General features: G+C 40.5%; 2 long non-coding RNA genes across 3 annotated transcripts; one reads left to right on the forward strand and one right to left on the reverse strand.

Annotated features, from left to right (window-relative positions):
• Positions 1–565: 565 nt before the first annotated feature.
• LOC112652398 (uncharacterized) lies at positions 566–14,128 on the reverse strand. 2 transcript variants are annotated; one of them, XR_004805356.2, is made up of 3 exons: positions 13,190–13,466; positions 12,228–12,723; positions 566–1,028 (listed from the first exon to the last, which is right to left on the reverse strand). It is a non-coding gene; the product is annotated as an uncharacterized LOC112652398 (long non-coding RNA). The 2 variants fall into 2 exon arrangements; XR_003131415.3 differs by lacking the exon at positions 566–1,028 and having other exon boundaries at positions 11,948–12,723; positions 13,190–14,128.
• LOC112652399 (uncharacterized) lies at positions 13,506–15,099 on the forward strand. Its single transcript, XR_003131417.2, has 2 exons — positions 13,506–14,523; positions 14,629–15,099. It is a non-coding gene; the product is annotated as an uncharacterized LOC112652399 (long non-coding RNA).
• The last annotated feature ends 6,250 nt before the right edge of the window (positions 15,100–21,349 follow it).

A 21,349-nucleotide genomic window follows, 5' to 3' on the forward strand; every position in this document is an offset into this window, starting at 1 on the left:
TCTCTCTCTCTCTCTCTCTCTGTCTCATAAATAAATGGAATCTTTTTAAAAAAATAAATAAGTTGGTTGAAAATGAAGGAAAGGAGAAGCACAGGCTGTTATGAGAGCACGTAGGCAGGAAACTTAAGTTAGAAAAGTAGTGAAAGGGAATAAAGGGGAAAGGACAAAAAAATGAGTGGGAAATATCAGAAAGGGAGGCAGAACATGAAAGACTCCTAACTCTGGGAAACGAACTAGGGGTGGTGGAAGGGGAGGTGGGCAGGGGGTGGGGGTGACGGGGTGACAGGCACTGAGGTGGGCACTTGACAGGATGAGCACTGGGTGTTATTCTATATTTTGGCAAATTGAACACCAATAAAAAAATAAATTTATTTAAAAAAAAATGTGAGTAAGAATGAGCCAGACAAAGGCTGGGAAATAACGGATGGAGGTTGATGTGGGAAGCCGAGAGGGTGTTCTAAGCAAAGACAACACTGTGTGCGAGAGCCGTGAGAGTAAGGAAACGTGCGGCATGTAACAACCAAAGGAAGATAATGGCTCATATGTTATTGTTTGTATAGTATTTTTTAATAGACAAATTAAAGCACGAACATTGTCAAAGGGCTTTGACGTGATGGCTTGTTCTTCTCAAACGGTGGTCTCAGAGCTGTCTGAAGTGGAAGCTAATGAGAGTAGTAGTATGGCCTGATTAGCTGTATCTTTCTTTCGTAAGCTGTCCTGCGGTGGTGTCAGACTAGGGACAAGCCAGCTAATGATGGACAGACTTTTAGCAGCGGTCCTTCACTGGTTTGGCGACGATACATTTCTGATTGCCCAGAAGTATCTGTTTTGAATATTTTGTCCTATTATTTTTTCATAGAAATGTACCTTTAATTCAGAACCAAAATTGGTGGGGTCATGTTGATTCCCCTTTACTATTTTTCCTCTTCCTCCTGTTTCTCTTCCTTCCTTCCTCACTTCAGTTCTTATATTTCTTTGGGTAAAGTTTACTACAGGCAAATAACATATTGAATTGCTGTGTTGTGTATCTATAGGAAGTCACAAAGAACAAAACAACAGTTAGCAATGAACCATGGAAGCCCCTGTATCACCTAGTGGTTCATATCTAGGAGCCTGGGATAATTGTGTACTAGAAATCCTGATCATATCAAACATACTTCTTGGGTGGCCCAAGTGGCTCAGCGGTTTAGCACCGCCTTCAGCCCAGAGCGTGGTCCTGAAGACCCGGGATCGAGTCCCGCATCAGGCTCCCTGCATGGAGCCTGCTTCTCCCTCTGCCTGTGTCCCTGTGCCTCTCTCTCTCTCTGTGTCCCTCATTAACAAATAAATAAAATCTTTTTAAAAAAAAAAACCAGCATACTTCTTGAGATCTCTCCTGCTATCTCCTCCCCAGTCATTTTTTTCCTCACGTATAAAACAGGCACAGATACCAAGGGGGAAGCACAGATACCAAGGGGGAAGCACATCAGTTTGGCAGCCATCTGTACGGAATCATACTATGGTCTTAAAACCTCTAAAAGCACAAAACAGCTGAAAGATTGGTCCCTTAAAAGACAGTCAAGATGAATTTTATTAAACCTGGTTTAGGTTTTGTTAATTGAGAGAAACCAATTGAGTAACTATCAGCCCAAGAGAGTTACTCACTAGAGAGGTCTCCCCATCTCCCCTTGTCCTTCGTCTATGAAAAACCCAATACTGAGTACAGCTACCAATGGTTACATTCCTATTATGTTACAGGTTCTGTTAAATTTATTTTCTCCAAAAGCACAGGTGGTTTAGACAGCACTGTATTGATGCAGGCCTGGTCAGGAATAGGTTGAGCGTCAGTGATGAGATGAGGATATCTGTTGCTTTAATTACCACTTTCAGACCATGTGATTACTTTAGGTTGGACAACAAATGATTTGTTTGGTTGTTATTATTTCAGTTTTATACATGAGGAAATTAAAACCCAGAGAGTGTAGATGGCTTTCCCCAAAGTCATACATCCAATGAGTGACAGAGTCCAGAAAGTTCCTAAGCACTTGCTCTTTCCTCCAACACTGCTGCTCCCTAAGCTGCCATTTACCAAGGCCCCGAGTCCCTGTCCATCTGCTGAGTGCTCCCTGATTGAACTCCTCCTCACGGGACACCGCGAGAGCTAATATGAACTGAGGTAGCTGGTCACGTGCCAGCTATGGAGTTACCTCGCTCCCCAGCAGTCCCCTTTGCTGCACTCCAGGACCACAACAATCATGACTTTTTAAGTGAATAACTCTTTTTTCAATTTGGCTACTTTAGGGTGTTCTTGCTGAGATTTGGCAACTCAGCTTTTGCTGGAGCTTCTTGGTTCTCAAACCCATGGTGGGATTGATTGGGTTTTGGCTGTAGATTCCCTGCTTATGGGCTGGGCCACCAGCGTCACCCCATAACTTGGAGACAAAACCCCCAATTCTGGCTTTCTAGCCCCAGGACATTGCCTCATCTGGCCTCCTTCTCACCATCCCCAACCCTGCAGTTCCACTGGCTCCCTTCTCTGCATTAGCATCAGCAACCTGGCAAAGTAGAGGGAGAATGAGCTTGGAGTCAAGGTGCTTCATCTTTCCGGGGTTCCACTTGTTACTTATAAAAAGAGAATAATAATAATCACTACATCACCCGATCACTTGGAGGGTTAAAGAGGTAATAATTTAAAAGGGGTCCAGCACACAGCAAGCACTCAATAAATATTATTAGAATCACATAAAAAACATACCTTTTCAAAGTGCTTAGAACATAATAAGCTTTATACAAAGGCGAGTTATTAATCAAAATTTGGGGCTAAAAGGGATCTTTGAGGTTACTTAGTTGAATTCTATTTTTTTATTCTGGGAAATATTATTTAAATCTAACTACACCTTGTATTTCCCTGTTTTATTTAGTAATGTAGTAAGAAAATGTCTATAGTGCTGAATAGTGTACATTTTATAGGAAAAAATTCTTACCAATTTGTGAACTTCCATTTACAATAAGTCTACTAGGAATCATCCACCTTATTGGAAACTACCTGCTTCACAGTCATCTTTATTAAAATCACATGGAATTTCATGCTGTCATGTTGTTTTACTTTAAACACAACATCTCATGAAGTCTTCTTTTACTTAGACTAGTGAGATTGGGAGAACCAATCAGTATTAGTAGAAATTCTGACTAAAGAATCAGAAAAGCAGATTTTTTGGCAATGATGCTATCAAGATGGCAACATATGTTGTCCCTGACTTCTGTCCCTCTCAAAAAGAGACCAGCTAACAACTATCTATTGACAAGACACCGTTGTGAAAATCTCAGAACAGAACATGGGGTGAGGCTGGAGCCCCTTCTGGACCACAAAGACCAAAAACGGCATCAGGAGGGTAAGAGGAATGGTGCACTCCGACTACATTGTCCCTCCCCCGGGCTGGCACATCTACACACGGGGAGGGCCTCCTGGGGCCCGTGGTCTCTCTGGTGGGAAAAAGAGAGCCCAAGGTGGACATCCATCTCCCCTAGCGTTGTGGCTGGCTTCCCTGGAGGCCCACTCAGGTCTTGCTTCTTGGGAATCATGGGGAATCAGGCTAGACCAGCAGAGATTGGGTTGGTTACAGAGGAGGGGGACGAAGGCCATGTGTGCTAAGCCAAGCCAGCGTCATGTTCAGGGATGAAAGCTGCAAGCCTTTCATCTAAATTCCCCGGGCAACACGAGTATACCTCCCTCGCCATTCCTACTCGGTACAGCACAGAAGGTCCTAGTGAGGCCAGTAAGCTAAGGAAAATAAATAAAAGACATCAGAGTCAGAAAAGAAGTCACATTGTCTCTATGTAAAGGTAGCAAACAGAGAGGTGGCCGGTGGAGGGTTAGGGCGACCCGAGCCCGCCCTGTCCCTTGGGCCTAGCTAGACAAACATCAAGTCATTCTGGACCCTCCAGAAACCCATTGAAGCCTTAGAGGATGTAGCTGCATGTCTACAGACCAGAAAAACTACCCGTGTGAGGTGGGAACTGCAGGGAGAGGGTTCCTGGGGGGAAGGAGTGGTGGACGCTGTCGGGGGGGGGCGGTGACCAAAGGGGGAGCAGCCAGGGAGGAGGAGGAGAGGACAAAAACTAGTGAAAACTAGTGAAAGCTCTCAAACAGGATTGCACAAGAAGAATGTGCTCAGAACCACTGCCCGGGGATCCCCGGCTTGGTGGGAAGGGGAGGCTGGCCTGCCAGGTGCAGTGGGACAGTGCAGGCCCCCCTCGCCTCTCTCCTGTGCACCTGTGGAGCCGCAGGGCCAGCAGCTGCTGTGCACGCGCCCCCCATCCGCCCCCAACCGCTGCCACCAGCTGGCCCAGCCCCGACCTGGGGACCCTGGGGTCAGTGCACGTCTGACCTGTGCCGCCTTGGAGCACAGCCGCACCTGGGAGGTAAGAGCTGCAGGCCTGCACTTGGGCGGGGGGTTCAGACAGAGTGGGGGGCACGGGGTCAGGGACCCCCTCCTGCAGGCAGAGAACCGGGAGGTCCTTTTCCGTCCACACGCACGCGAGTCTGACCCCTCAGGGAGCTCAACGACGATGTGCAGCTGGAGGGGTGGCTGCTGCACCAGGCTCGGCGTATGTCCCCCAGGGCGATTCCCCTCCGGAGTCCAGACAGCAGGCCCCACCCAGGAGGCCCTCACCCAGCAGGCCTCCTGGTCCCAGAGGGCTGCCCAGCCTCAGCTCTAGGGGAAGCAACTGCTTCCCTAACACCCCACTTACAGCAATGGACAGATAATCTAAGCAGATCAACATGGAAACAAGGGCTTAGAATGACACAGTGGACTAGAGGGACTTAACAGATTTATTCAGAACATTTCATTCTAAAGCAGCAGGGTACACATTCTTTTCAAGTGCACATGGAACATTTTCCAGAATAGATTGCATACTGGGTCACAAATCAGGTCTCAACAAGTACAAAAAGATCAAGATCGTATCATGCATATCATGCATACATCGCTATGAAACTTGAAGTCAATCACAAGAAAAAATTTAGAAATACCTCAAATACATGGAGGTTAATGAACATCCTACTAAAGAATGAGTAGGTTAACCAGGAAGTTAGAGAAGAAATAAAGAAATGCACAAAAGCAAATGAAAATGAAAACATGATAGTCTAAAACTTTCCAGATTCAGCAAAGGCAGTCCTAAGAGTATAGGCCTAAGAGATAGGCAGTATAGGCCTATCTCAAGAAGCAAGAAAATCTCAAATACACAACCAAACTTTACACCTAAAGGATCTGGAAAAAGAATAGCAAATAAAGCCTAAATCCAGCAGAAGGGAAATAATACAGATTAGAGCAGAAATCAATGATACAGAAATAATAATAATTTAAAAAAACCTGTAGAACAGATCAACGAAACAAGGAGCTGACTCTTTGAAATAATTAACAAAATTGATAAATTCTTAGCAAAACATCAAAAAGAAGAAAGGACCCAAATAAATAAAATCATGAATGCAAGAGGAGAGATCACAACCAACACCAAAGAAATATAAGCAATTTTTTTTAAATTTTTATTTATTCATGATAGTCACAGAGAGAGAGAGAGAGAGAGAGGCAGAGACACAGGCAGAGGGAGAAGCAGGCTCCATGCACCGGGAGCCCGACGTGGGATTCGATCCCGGGCCTCCAGGATCGCGCCCTGGGCCAAAGGCAGGCGCCAAACCGCTGCACCACCCAGGGATCCCAGAAATATAAGCAATTATAAGAGAATTTTATGAGTAATTATATGCCAACAAATTAGGCAGTCTGGAAGAAATGGATAAATTCCTAGAAACATATAAACTAAAAAAAATAAACTAAAAAAAAAAAGGAAACATATAAACTACCAAAACTGAAACAGGAAGAAATAGAAAATCTGAACAGACCCATAACTAACAAAGAAATTGAATCAGTAATCAAAAATTTCCCAACAAACAAGATTCCAGGGCTGGATGACTTCCCTGGGGAATTCTACCAAACATTTAAGGAAAAAATATTCCAAAAAATAGAAACGGAAGGAAATCTTTTGAACTCATTCTGCAAGGACACCATTACCTTGATGCTAAAAAGAGAAAGACTCCACTAAAAAAGAGAATTAGAGATCAATATCCCAGATGATCTTGGACACAAAAATTTTCAACAAGATACTAGTTAATTGGATCCAACAGCACATTAAAAGGATTATTCGCCACAGAAAAGTGGGATTTATTCCTGGGCTTCAGGGGCGGTTCAAATATCCACAAATCAATCAGTGTGATACACCACATTAATTTTTAAAAAGTATAAGAATCATATGATCCTTTCAAAGGATGCAGAAAAAGCATTTTACAAAATATAGCACCCTTTCTTGATAAAAACACTCAACAAAATAGGGATAGATGAACATACCTGAACATCATAAAGGCCATAAATGAAAGACCCATAGTTAATATCATCCCCTATGGTCAGGAACAAGACAAGAATGTCCACTCTCACCATTATGATTTAATATAGTACTGGAAATCTTAGCCCTCAGCAACAAAGAGAAGTAGAAGGCATCCAAATTATCAAGGAAGAAGTCAAACTTTCACTATTTACAGAATATGGGATAGTTGGGTAGAGGGAATTAAGGAGGGCGCTTTTTGTGATGAGCACCTGGGTGTTGATGAATCACTGAATTTTACTCCAGAAATCAATATTACACTGTAGATTAACTAAGTAAAATTTAAATTAAAAAGCAAATGAGTAATAAATAAATAAAAATGACACGATTTTATGTATATAAAGTTCTGAGGACTCCATCAAAAAATGGTTAGATCCAATTAATTAATTTGGTAGCTGCATAATACAAAAATTGACATACAAGAATTAGTAGTATTTCTATATACTTACAACAAATTATCTGAAAGAGAAATAAAGAAATACTATATACTATATATAGTATCTATATTTATATACCGCAAACTATAAGACATTGAAAAAGAATTTGAAAAAGGCACAAATAAATGGAACATTATTATGTGTTCATAGACTGGAAGAATTAATATTATTAAAATGTCCATACTAGGGCTGCCTGGGTGGCTCAGTGGTTTAGCGCCGCCTTCAGCCCAGGACGTGATCCCAGAGATCTGGGATGTAGCCTCACGTCGGGCTCCCTGCGTGGAACCTGCTTCTCCCTCTGCCTGTGTCTCTGCCTCTCTCTCTCTCTCTCTCTCTCTCTGCATAATTGAATAAAATCTTAAAAAATAAAATGTCCATACTGTATCTAAAGCCATCTATAGATTCAATGCAGTCTCTATTAAGATTCCAGGGAATTTTTTACAGAAACAGAAATAATTATCCTAAAATTTGTTTGGAACCACAGAAGACCCCCAAATCTAAAATAATATTGAGAAAAGAGGACAAAGTTGGAAGCATTACACTTGTTGATTTCATACTATTTCACAAATCTTATTGCAATCAAAGCAGTATGGTATTAGCATAAAAGTAGACACATAGACCAATGGAACAGAACTGAGATCCTGGTAAAAAATTGATGCATATGTAGCCAGTTAATATTTGACAAAGGAGCCAAGAATACTCAAGGAGGAAAGACAAGTCTTTTCCTTAAATGGTGCTGGGAAAGTTGGATAGTCACACACACACACACACACACACACACACACACACACACACACACACAAAATAAAAAAATAAAAGAAAGAAAGAAAAAAGAAACTAGACCCCTATCTTACTCCACTCTTAGAAATCGACTCTAAATAAATTAAAAACTTAAATGTAAGACATGAAACCATAAAACTTCTAGAAGAAAACATGGGGGAAAATCTCCTTAACAGTGGTCTTGGTGATTTGTTTTAGATATGGCACCTGGAGCCCAAGCAACAAAATAAAATATGAACATTTCGACTATATTAAACTGAGAAGCTCTGCACACCTCAGAAGTGATCAACAAAATGAAAAGGCTACCCCAAAAATGGGAGAAAACATTTGCAAATCATGTATCTGATAAGGGGTTAATATTCAAAATATATAAAGCATTCACACAACTCAGTAGCAATAAAGAAAGTAATCCAATTAATAAGAGGGCAAATGACATGAAGAAACTTATCCAGAGCAGGTATTCAAGTGTCCAACAGGACATGAAAGGGGCTCAACATCAGTAATGATCAGAGAAATGCAAATCAAAATCTCAATGGCTATCTTCCTCCCCCGTCAGGATGCTATCGGCAAAAAGAGAAGAGATAACAAATGCTGAGGAGCATGCAGAGAAAAGGGGTCTTTTGTGCACTGTTGGTGGGAATGTAAATTAGTAGAATTACCATGGAAAACAATATAAAACTTCCTCAAAAAATTAAAAATAGAACTACTCTATGGTTCACCAATTTCACTTCTGGAAATGAAGTTGTTGTGTCAAAGATAGCTGTAAGCTCATACAATTGCGGCATTTACAATATCCAAGATATGGAAACAACCTATGTGATGATGATGAATCAATGAAAAAATGTAGTATATATACATACATACATACACAATGGATACACTGAATATTAGTGGATATATTGAATATATAGGTGAATATTATTCAGCTATAAAAAAGAAGGAAATCCGGGTGTTTGTAACAACATAGATGGATTTTGAGGGCATTATGCTAGGTGAAATAAGCAAGACAGAGAAAGACAAAAATATGATCTCACTTATATGTGATATCTAAAAATCTTGAACTCTAAAAAAATAAAAAAAAATAAAAAATAAAAATAAAAATCTTGAACTCCTAGAAATAGAGAACAGATTGGTGGTTTCCAGAAATGGTGGGGTAGAGGGTAGGAGATCTGAATGGAGTTAAAAGGTATAAATTAAAATTAAAAAAAGGTATAAACTTCCAGTTATAAATAAGGTAAATAAGTTCTGAGGTGATGCACAGCATGGCGATTATAGTTAATAATACTGTAGAGTATATGTGAAAGTTGATAAAAGAGGAGAAATTTAAAAATCTCATCATAAGAAAAATAATAATAACTATGAAAGGTGATGGATGCTAACTAAACTTATTGTGATCATTTGGGGAGTATATATCTCAAATCATTATATTGTATACCTTCAACTTAAATAGTACATGTCAGTTATATTTCAATAAAACTTGAAAAACTGTAAAAAAGAAAAACAGATTTTTAAACTTTTAGGTGTATATAATTTACTTAAGCAAAATATTTGTGGCTAAATAGCCTCAGTATTTTCCTTATCTGAATTATCAAGTATTCTGAATTTAAGAAACCAGTTAATGAAGTTTTATTATATATTTTCAAATTTCTTTTTGCTGTGACTACCCCAAGGCAAGCATAACAAGAGATTTAAAAATCAAGAGTTTGATTTAATGAATGTCATCTTGGATGAACATAATTCTTATAGCCTTAAGGGCCAACCAGTCTGGTTTTTAATGCGGTAACTAGAAAAAAAACATCTCACAGATGAAGATCTTCCTTAAAAAAAATCTCATTTCTGCTTTAAAAAATGCTTTTTGCCAATTGTCTTCTCTGCTTAAATGTTATGTGTGTGGCATAAACAGAATGTTTGTATCCCTCCCAAACGCGGGTGCTAAGCCCTAATGTCCAGGGTGATGGGATTAGCTCATGGGGATTGACAACCTATGGAAGAGCCCCCGGAGCCCTCCTTCCTTCTGCCCTGGAGGGACACGGAGAAGAGCCAGCTCCGCACCAGGCAGCGGTCCTCACCCGGAGGCAAATCCGCTGTCACCTTGACCTAGGACTTCCCAGCCTCCAGACCTGTGAGAAAGGAATTTCTGTTGTTAATAAGCCATTAGTCTGTGGTATTCTGATACAGCAGCTTGACAAAGACACTGTGTCACAATAAAATACTTTTCATGAAGGGAAAATCTATCCTTAGGCTTTGAAAGACCGTACAAATGAACAATGGCCCGACCACGTACGACAACAGAACTTTGATCCACAATCTTTGCGTCAACCAATCCAAAATGGTCAGGATTTGGTCAATTACTGACAACTTCTCTATTTTTTATCTCTGCTTCCAATTCAGACCAAGTTAAAAAAAGCCAGTAAGCTCCCCAAACCAACCACTTAAGATGCCTTCCCTCCGGTTAGCCTCTCTTCAGTTTCCCCATCTGGACACCTTTCAAATGTATCGTACTTAGTGTTATTTGTCACAAGAAGGAGAATAAGAGAGCAGAACAAGGCATAAGCTCATAAGCCTATAGTTCCAGCTAGCCTTGGGAGGGTAAAATCTGAAGTTCTTCCTGGTCTGGTGTCCATTTGGGCAGATTTTGGTGTTGGTCACCAATGAAACTTGAGAAGTTTCTCTTTTTGTCATGACTTTTGTCCGGAAAACTTGGCTTCGATTCTGAGAGAGCATTCTCTCTAGTTTTCCACCTGCTAGCAGAGGGTGGGGAAAACACACATTTTGGGGTCTGCATTCAAAGGTAGATAGTCACAGTAGGTTAGAGGCCCAAGACCCAAAGAGCATAAGTGTTGCTTTTGGTCTACAGTTGCCGCTCTGATGGGATCCTCTAGGTCTACATTCTCTGCTCTTCCAGGGAGAAGTCTTGCTCCTTATACGCCGTCTCCTAATCTTCATTACTCAGGCTACTCTACCTCTAAATGGCATTACTTCACCAAGGATGATCTGAGCCTTCAATGACCCCTCTGGGGAGCATTTGACTTAAACAAAATTGTTCATTGAAAGGCACCACATAAACGAATGGAAATAAGATTTCTCAGGGCTAATGGATATAGCGCTTTTTATTTTTATGCAGAAGCTTCTAAACCAAATTATCTCTTACACAAAATATTTAATAAATTGTCCCAGAGGTAAATCATGGAAGTGTTACCCTAAAATCCACAAATTAAACAGAGCTTTGAATCCTCTGAGGACTCGGTTTACATTCCCTCTCACATGTTCACTTATAAGGCACAAGGGCAATCTCTAAATCCTTGCTGAAGACTGATAAAGGCTCCACATGTTTCATCCTCATTGTGAACATCCTTTCTTTCCCCAAATGTAAACTTAAGAGCAAAAAACTAGATTCTGGGGATGCCTGGATGGCTCAATCCAGTTAAGCATCTGCCTTTGGCTCCAGTCATGATCCCAAGATCCTGGGATTGAGCCCCAGGTCAGGATCCCTGCTCATCGAGAAGTCTGCTTCTCCCTCTCCTCCTTGCTCATGCTTTCTCCCACGATCTCTGTCACTATCCTCTCTCTCTCTCTCTCTCAAATAAATAAATAAAATCTTAAAAATAGAAAACCTGGATTCTGATGTTGTAGAAAAAATACTGTAGAGCAACATTGTTAACCAAAATATGTTGAAAAGGCAAGTTATAAGGATTCATATTTAAACAAAATACATTACATTTACTACCAAAAGTAAGTATTTGTTTGATGTTAAATATTTCTTGAATAAATTCCAAACTCCATTATCAGAAATGGCAAGTGTTCTGACAGTGTATTTAAATTTAATTATGGGGCACTTGGGTGGCTCAGTGGTTGAGTGTGTGCCTTTGGCTCAAGGCATGATCTTGGGGTCCTGTGATCGAGTCCCACATCGGGCTCCCTGCAGGGATCCTGCTTCTCCCTCTGCTTGTGTCTCTGCCTCTCTCTGTGTCTCTCATGAATAAATAAATAAAATCTTTTAAAAAATAAATTTAATTACAATTTTATTTTATTCTATTATAGCAAGCAGACTTAACTTGAGATCTACCCTCTTAAATATTTCTTAAAAAAATAAAAATAAAAATAATAAAAAGATTTATCTATTTGAGAGAGAGAAAGTATGTGATTGCATATATGTGTGTGTGGCGGGGCTGGCCAGAAAGAGAAGGAAAAAATTTCGAGCAGACTCCCCTCTGAGCATCAAGTCCCATTCGGGGCTTGATCTCAAAACCCTCAGGTGAAATCAAGAGTCAGTCACTGAGCTGATTGATCCACCTAGACACCAATCTCTTAACAAGTTTTTTAAGTTCACAATACCATATTTTTAATCAAATTCTAATTCAAAAATTGTTTTTCCAAAATATTCTTTGGCCAAAGCTAGTGAGCAATTTGACAAACTTAAGCAACAATAAATTAAACTCATTTTTAAAATAAGCCCTCCCTCTTCTCCTCTGGTTGCCTACCTATACAGGGCATGCCATATCTAAGAAGAAAAGAAGGCTCTGTCCTGATAAAGACAATGCAGACTTAGCCTAGATCCCTCACAAAATGACATTCGGGAGGATTTTTAGGCTTAACTGGATATTGCAGAGAGCGGGTGCCAAGCTTTTCTGATTTATGACACCTTGTTAGGAATTGATGAAGTCCTTAGTAAGAGACTCTTTCTTCAGAGATCTCATACCTAAGCAGGTCTTCTGGAACCTAAGGAATGCTCTTCAATAACCTCCTTCCTCTGGGATCTGTATTTAGTTTTGTGGGGCTGCCACAGCAAAGTACCGCAAATGGGTGGCTTGGAACACTGGAAACTTATTATCTTACTCTTAAAGCCTAGAAATCTGATATCAAGGTGTTGGCAGGATCATAGTCCCTCTGAAACCTATAGAAGAAAGTCCTTTTCTTGCATCTTCCTAGATTCTGGTGTTTGCCAGCAATCCCTGGCATTCCTTGGCTTGTCGATGAATTCCTCCAATCTCTGCCTCTGTCGTCACGTGGTGGTCTTCTTATCGGTTGTATTGGATTGGTAACTGGAAGGCCCATACATTTAGGAATTTCATCTCTGATACAAGACTTCCTTCTGCAGTAAACACACATGACAAAATATTACAAGGGACTCAAATACTATACTCACCAATAGATTGAGGCTATCTTCCTACAGCTTCTTCCCAAAAAGCCCCTTTATGATTTTCAACCAGAATTTGCCTATTGGAAGATATATCAGAAAAAATTGCTCTTGAACCTCGTTAGACACGGGTACCTTGTCAGGTATTATTAACAAGAGTAACTGTGAAGTAGAAGCAAGTCAAACCTTGGGTTTCACATTTCACAACTAAAGAAGCAATCAGCTGATGGCAAGAAGAGGGAGAAGGAAGGAGAAGAAGAAGATGGAGGAGGAGAAGAAGGAGGAGGAGGGGAGGAGGAGAAAAGAAGTGAAGCAATCCAAATTTCACATAATTAAAAGGTTACACCAACAAGAAACCTCAATCTGAGGACTTTCAGAGATCCCCTAAAAAACAGTTGATCTTCAGAAGTAGACCACTGACCCAAGGCCTTTGGGATAAGCTGATGAGCTCAGATGGTTGATACATTGACCCAAGTTGTTGGACAGGAGCACCTGAATAATTCCTGTTTTGCTTTCCATTGCTTCCTTATAATCATTCTCGTTTTCTATAGATCCCTGGTTGTCACCCATTCAAAATGGTCCCTTTTCTCTTTTTTCCTTTATGACAATTGTTAGATCAAAACACAGCCATCCTAAAAGTAGTCACTGCTTCCCATCTTATTGACTGCTGGACATTCCATTTATCATTCTATCCCCATGACTACTGATACATTCTGTTTTCATCAAATGGGATCATAGGGAATTAGAACCAATGACATTTCCACTTACACCTTAAACATGGGCAAATGACCTTAAACAAATTTACCTGTTACCTTGCTATGTGCTTCTCTCCAAGAAAAAAAAAAAAATTATTGCAATCTACTGATAAAAACCACAGTTATTCTACAGTTGAACTCAACAACATTCATAGGGTGGTGCACCAAGTACTTGTCACCATAAGAGACTAAATCGAGATCCAAATATGTAACACAACTAACGTAAGGCCTTGGATCTGACCTTCTGTCAAGAACCTTTCCTTTTTCCCCCAGCTCCCCATGTGCCCCTGCTGGATACTATTTTCTCTGTGTACAGGATGCCTGGTTGTGTTTGCCTCAGCTAGCCCCACACACGCTGTAAGACTAGCACTCTGAGACTTGTCGGTGTATAGGGCCCTCATTCTATAAATCATCAAGGCTCGAAATTCTGATTCGGATACAAGCTCCAAAGCCATGCCACCCTTAATTATTCAGGCATTCTACTTGGGGGAATTACTGACTCATAGCTTATGCGAACAATCAAATCAGTGTTCCCATCTACGGGAATCATAAAGATGGAAAAGCCTGTGAGAAACTTATCATTAACTTCGGCAGAAGTTACTGATGCTAACATCTCTGCTTTAGGTGGAGCACAGATCAGTCTCAACTCACCGGTGCAAGTACTGAAGGACACCATTGCTCTGGATTTCTTGTGGGCTAGTCATGGTGGCATCTGTGCCGTTGCTAATTCTCACTCTACTTGTATCAGTGATAGGACACAGCAGAGCAGGTTAGACATCACCATGATGAAAAAGCTACTTGTCTCTGTAAGGTTGGTCCTCATGGTCCAAGCATTCGTTCTTGGCCTAGGTTGGACAACTGGAATTCCTGTTTCCATGTATTTTGTAGGAACTCTTATTTGTTCCCGTTTCTGTCACAATGGTCATTATGTTGCTCCATTGCATTCTGCCAGAACATCCAATCTCTCATCAGATGATTGCCCTGATGATGCAATGAATAGGTCAAGACAACCTTGCTGGACGGTTGAATATGACGGTGACTTAACAATTCATGAGCAGTGAAGATTGGCTCTCTAGCCTCCCATTAATTGGTTAACCTCTTACAGGTAAGGCACCGACCAAAAAGGGAGAAGAGAGCCTTAGACGTACAGAGAGTGGCCAGGCCAAACCTTATATGACGATGGGACTCTGGCCACAATCTGCAGCAAACAGTCTGGAAGCCAAACCACAACTTCTGTAACAACCATTTCGGGAAGTCAACGTACAACTCCTCCAGTGAGCAGGCTTCTTGCTTCCTTATTTTTCGCTTCTGCTTCCAGCTCAGGGCAGATCTAATATTTGGACAGCTAGATAGGCTCCCCACCAAAATTGGGTCTGATGCCCAGCTTTTAGGTTTCCCTCTCTAGCTTCCCAATGCCAGCAACCTCTAATCAGATAATACCTGAAGCCTTCCACATTGTTTTTTATTGTCAAACTTTGTCACTTCTCTGTTCACCTGTGAGTTTCTGCTAAATGCAAGAGATGGCTGACTTCCATAACATACTAAACTCTGAATAAATAGCCTTGTTTGTTCTGATCTCAGCAGTCTTCGCTTATTTTTACAGTTTTCACTCTATGGCAGCTTTGTTTTAGAACATCTACAACAATAGGCATAAGGGTAGTAAGATTATAAAGTCAGTCTCAGACATGCAAGGCAACTGTGAGGATAGGAGGGAAGGTACTTTTGTTAAAATGAAGGAAAAGTGGTTTCTGAAAAATTGCCTGGAAATCTGGAAAATATAAAAGGGAAGAAAATAAGTGATTTGTTTGACTTTGTAAAATGACGTGATGGGCTGAATGGAGTCCTTATTTTTTACAATAAGAGAAGAAAGGGAAAAAATATCCAGTGCTTTGTATTTGAGAGCAATCTCTTTATCCAGGTTCTAAAAGCACTTTGCAAAAGTCATCTGGTGCTAAGTATTATAAATCCTTTTTCAAAAATGAGAAGCTCAAGCACTGTTGATTTTTCCAAGAGAGTAGAATAAAGATTTTGTACTTTTCTATTAAATATTCTAATAATTATTCAAGTAACATATTATTCCATAAAGTAGTCTGAGTGGCAGATTTTTACATATTATGTATTCTGTGTAAACTCCTAACCATTAAAAAAAATAAACAGTTTTTTACTTTTAAATTTAATTTATTTCTCCCTACTACGTTCAGCTAGCTGGCACTGAAATTACATATTTAAATAGAGTGATTTCATGGCTTGAAGTAATCCTCACACTTCACATGTACTCTGTCGACAGCACTTTCTATCATCTTGAATTTGCTCACCTTGCCTTGATTCTATAAATAAGGGAAAAAACCGCATTGCTTTAATCTCCATTTTTCTGCTTTAGTTTGGAAGAGTGCTTTATTATTATAAATGTGGCCTGTAAATCTAAATCTTTGAAGCAAGGTTTATTGCTTTCAATTCCATCCGAATGGTATGGAAAAAATGATTTAGGTATATAAAATGCAAGTTTCTATAATTTTTAAATCACAATTTACTACTAATATAGTGATTCTTAGTTCTGTAGAGGGCCTCCAATGTTATCTGAAAATTTCCAAAAGGTTAATATTAAAAGCAACAGCAGGTGTATGACAAGAGTGGTTTCTTTTGGCAGAGAGATGGGTATTGAAATAAAATACCATCAAGGCTTTGTAGTTGCAGTGGGGTTGGCAAAGAACCTACTGAATTTTGAAAGTGCTCTTCCCTTTGCAGCCTTGGTTTCCTCGCTGCCAAAGTTACAATAGGAAACGGGGCTTTGGAGATTGCTACTGATTTGCTGAATATTATACACCAGTTCAATCTGATTTTCTTTCTTTTTTTTTTGGCCTCTGGTTTCCTGTCTGTTATATTTGTTGCTGCTATCTTCCTTACGGAGATGATGTAAGAATTAATTACCCAAGTGACTGTACTGTCAAGGCTAAGTGCATCACCTTGGTCATGATTTCTTTCCTGTAATCTCTGTGTACTCCTATATTCTTCATAAGGATTTCATTTCCCTTTATGCTTTACCTTCTCTCAATAATTGCAGGGTTACCCTCCCACTTTTATTAGTCATACTTTTCTTTCTTTTTTTTTTTTTTACTCATACTTATCAAGGGTAGCATATGACATGTAGGTATATGAGACCCTTTTCCCTTTATAGGTCTTTGAATGTGAAGTGTAAGACATGATCTCCTGCTTTTTGATAATTCCTCACAACAGCAAGAAACTATCTAATCCTCTAGCCCTAATACAACAGAACTGTTTTTATCCATATATTTTATCTATGTACGTAAAAAATACTTGTGGACCATTTATCATATGTCATATGCATGTCAGTGTGTGACATATGGTAAGTGGGACATATATATAGTCATACATACGTCCAAGATGGCAGCTGGGATCCCCTTTCCTTTACATTTAAGGAAAATTGCCCAAATATCGTACATCACAGAGAAGCCCATCACCCTTGGCAAGATTTCATTGTTGTTGTTTTATCTTCCATGGGCTTACATCCTCATGGTCTCTTCACTCCAGTTTCCTGGTGATCTCAATGACTTCATTTTCCTTGTGTGTCACCTTCCACTGCTGTTCTGTTTTCTACGCCCTGAACATATCCAGATGTGGGGTTCAGCACCCTTTCCTTGATTTCTTTTAAAACACAGGCGTTCGTGCATTAGTGTACTTTATTTAGGATTTGGGGTCATATGGTGACAAAGAGGAAGTGATTAAATGTGAATATTACCGTACTCTCTTCTTAGAATCTCTTCGGTTACCTTCATTACTGGCAGCTGGCCAATTTCGCTCCACTAGCCCCTGTGTGTGTTGGGCCTTTGCTCTCTCAATAGTCTCCTTGCATTTCGCCACTGATCTCCTTCCAATCTCCCCAATTCCTGCCCATTTTAAATGCAAAGTGATTTTATTCTCTCTTAGTTTCACTGGACCATTCCAAATCACCCTCTGGAGGTCACAGCCATGGTGGACCGTGAATCTCTTTCGTTAACTAAAAGATGCTCTAGAGAAACGTAGCCACTCCCTCAGGGACAGAAGTGTCTGCAATTGGTTTTTGTTTTAAAAAGCAGTGTAGTTTTCAATTCCCTTGCATATGTGAACAATATACTCTATTGTGATGGGATTTGCTCTAGAGGTCTGGACAGAGGGTGGTGAAATTTTTCAGTGCATATCCCTTAGAAAGGCAAAACAGCTTCACAGAGATGGGATTTGAAATAGTTTTAAAGCCCACAAGTGAATTTACCAGTCAGAAAATTGGTGAAAAGGACAAGAGAATCATTTATCCTGGGTTGTTCTATAAATATTGGTATAATTTGGGGAATCTATTACCTGTAATTAGTAAGTGTTAGAAATAATTTTTCACTCCATTTATTTATTTACTTATTTTTAAATATTTATTTACTTATTTGAGAGAGAGGGAGGGCACAAGCAGGGAGGGGTGGTGGGTGGGAGAGAGAGAGAGAATCTCAAGCAGCCTCAGCACAGTGCGGAGCCGGATGCAGGGCTTGATCCCATGATGGTGAGATCATGACCTGAGCCGGAATCCAGAGCTGGTCAGTTAAGTGGCTGAGCCACCCAGGCACCCCCGCCCCTCATATTTAAAAATATGTTGTTATCCTTTCTCAACCTGCTATCATGTGACCTCTTCAAATCCTCACTCTCATTGACTCTGATATTTGTTATTTCAACCTTCTGCTCGCCTTGGGACTCTTCCCTGTCTTGACCTGCCTTCCGGCTCAATGCTCTGCTATTTCAGCTGTGTTCTCCTTACAGGTTTGACTATGTCACCGTCTTCCCCAGTTAATGTTACGCAACTTGTCAGTTCTGAATTCTGGATAATCCCATGTTTTTCCTTTTGCTCCTGCTCCTTTGTTGCTATCTCCAGAGAAAATTATCAAATGAGAACTGAAACTAGAACAATTTCCTGTTCCTATGCAAAACAGTAACTGAGTATACGTTCCTGTCTCTGTGGTAAATGACTCCAAGAACAAGCACAGAATAGCTTAGCTCCTTGTTCCAGGAAATATTTGCTTCTGAGAAAGAAGACTAACAGGTTGACCATAAAAATTTGCTTCAAGATCCTTGCTGCACTGAGTAGTTGTTCCCAAGCTATTATATCATGACTCTGTATAATCCCAACCTTCCTAAAAATCACCCAGCCAGGTTCTAAATCCTATAAATATCCTCCTCTGACCTCTCTCTGCCAACGTGCTAAGATTCCATCAAGGTGCTCTTCTTTCTTCCTAAAGTCTAATACACTTAGCTCTCTTAATAAAGACATGCTCCTGGTGCTTGTCGGGGAGCCACCAGAAGTCAGTCCCATTTGCTGTATTACAAATCAATACAGCTATGGTTTCAGCTGCATCCTCCACTGTCCAGAAGTACTTTCATTCAATCTGTGATTGTTTCTGAAGCTCCCCCTCCCCCACCAATAGCAGCCCTCCGTCCTACAGTCTCAGCCAGGGACCTAATTCTGTCTACTCTGTCCCTATGAAGATAGGAAGTGAACTATGAGAACAGCTTCAATGTGGTCTTCTTTCTGAGAACTCTCTCTTCCATCGGTTTCTATGGCCCCTGTGGGCTTCATCTCACTGTTACTCTTTATTTTCTTTCTTACTCATCTGTTGCTATTTCCCCCTGAAACAAGAGTGTCTCACAAGGTTGTTTTGTCTTTTTATTCTCTCTTTGAGGCCAAGTTCATTCAGCTTCATAGCTTCAACAATGATCTCTATGCAGATAGTTTTACTAATCTGCTTTTCTAGCTCTGATCTCTTGTATGAACTTCAGACATAAAACCGTGACAAGAATGAATCTCTATTTCAACACAACTCACAATCTTTCCCTTTCCCACTTCTCCTATATTTCCCATCTCAGTTAATGGACTTCCTGATGACCATTCTCTGACAAGGAAAACAAACCATTAAAAAATAATAAAGGAATATCTAGTTGTGGCAAGGTTTTTAAAAAAATATTTTATTTTTTTATTTGTTTGTTTGTTAGTTTATTTATTTATTTATTCGTTTGGGCGAGGAGGAGCAGGGGGGAAAGGAGAGGAGAGAGAATCTCCCAAGTAGACTCTACGCTGAGCACGGAGTCTGACACAAGGCTCGATCCCAGGACACGGTGATCATGACCGAAACCAAGAGTCGGGTGCTCATCAGACGGAACCACCCAGGTGCCCTTCGTGGCCAGGCTTTTGGCTAAGTGGAGCTCACTTTATTTTTCCTGGCAAACATAAAATGAACTTGCAGATTTTCTTGCTCTGTCATTCAGGCGTGCAAAGAAAATAGAATTTCTTTATTTTCTATTTTGGATCAGAAGGAACGAGATATATGTGCCTAAACTCTGCAGGAGCGGTAAAAGCCGATGTGGTCCTGTTCACAGGTCACAGATGTCTACCGATCTTCCTACAGTCTCTTCCCCAGTCTTCCCATTGACGAGGTACATCAGAGCAGTAACGAGCTGCAGTCTCAAGCTCCCTATATTCTCAGCTATGATTCAAATAGCTGCCCACATCCCTCACTCTCTGAGTGGTTCCCAACTTGAGGGCTGAGAAAGGTGGATTTTACTTGCATCCCATGAGCTAGGAGCACACAACACAGTGACAATATTCCTCATAAGCACAGTCTTCCAATATCCCATACTTTTCTCAGCTTCTAAAACCTCTTATTTTATAAGCTAAAGCTAACGGTGAGTTAAAGTTCACAAAACTGGGTTTCAGAATTGCACTGCTGGGGATTTACCCCAAAGATACAGATGCAGGGAAACGCCGGGACACCTGCACCCCAATGTTTCTAGCAGCAATGTCCACAGTAGCCATACTGTGGAAGGAGCCTCGGTGTCCATGGACAGATGATGGATAGAGAAGCTGTGGTCTGTGTCTACAGTGGGATATTCCTCAGCCGTCAGAAACAACAAACACCCACCATTTGCTTCAACGTGGAGGGACCTGGAGAGTATTTAAAAAAAATTTTTTAAGATTTATTTATGATATATATATATATATATATATATATATAGAGAGAGAGAGAGAGAGAGAGAGAGAGAGAGAGGAAGAGACACAGGAGGAGGGAGAAGCAGGCTCCATGCACCGGGAGCCCGACGTGGGATTCGATCCCAGGTCTCCAGGATCGCGCCCTAGGCCAAAGGCAGGCGCTAAACTGCTGCGCCACCCAGGGATCCCCGGACCTAGAGAGTATTATGCTGAGTGAAATAAGTCAATCAGAGAAGGACAAACATTATATGGTCTCATTCATTTGGGGAATATAAATAATAGTGAAAGGGAATAAAGGGGAAAGGAGAAAAAAAAAGAGTGGGAAATATAAGAAAGGAGACAAAACATGAGAGACTCCTAACTCTGGGAAACGAACTAGGGGGGGTGGAAGGGGAGGTGGGTGGGGGGTGGGGGTGACTGGGTGACGGGCACTGAGGGGGGCACTTGACAGGATGAGCACTGGGTGTTACTCTATATGTTGGCAAATTGAACACCAATAAAACTATTCTTTTAAATAAAAAAAAAAAAAAGAATTGCCTTTTTAGCCTTAATGCTGGTACATGGTGAAGGTGGTACATAGTATTTATTGTTTTCAGGACCTCAGCTAAAATTAAGACTAAAAATTTCTATTTTAACATATAACCCTATATTTCTCAAATCTTGTCAGGCTACATATTCAATTGGTACCAACCTGCATTTTTTTTCTGGCTGTTGAACCCATCAGTATTTATCACCACTGTTATGGATACTGTGATATTGTGGTTTATAATAAGGAATATATGTTTGGTCTTCATCCTCATTCCCAAGT

This window comes from Canis lupus, chromosome 15 (assembly GCF_003254725.2).
Source record: "Canis lupus dingo isolate Sandy chromosome 15, ASM325472v2, whole genome shotgun sequence".
Lineage (NCBI taxonomy): Eukaryota > Metazoa > Chordata > Mammalia > Carnivora > Canidae > Canis > Canis lupus.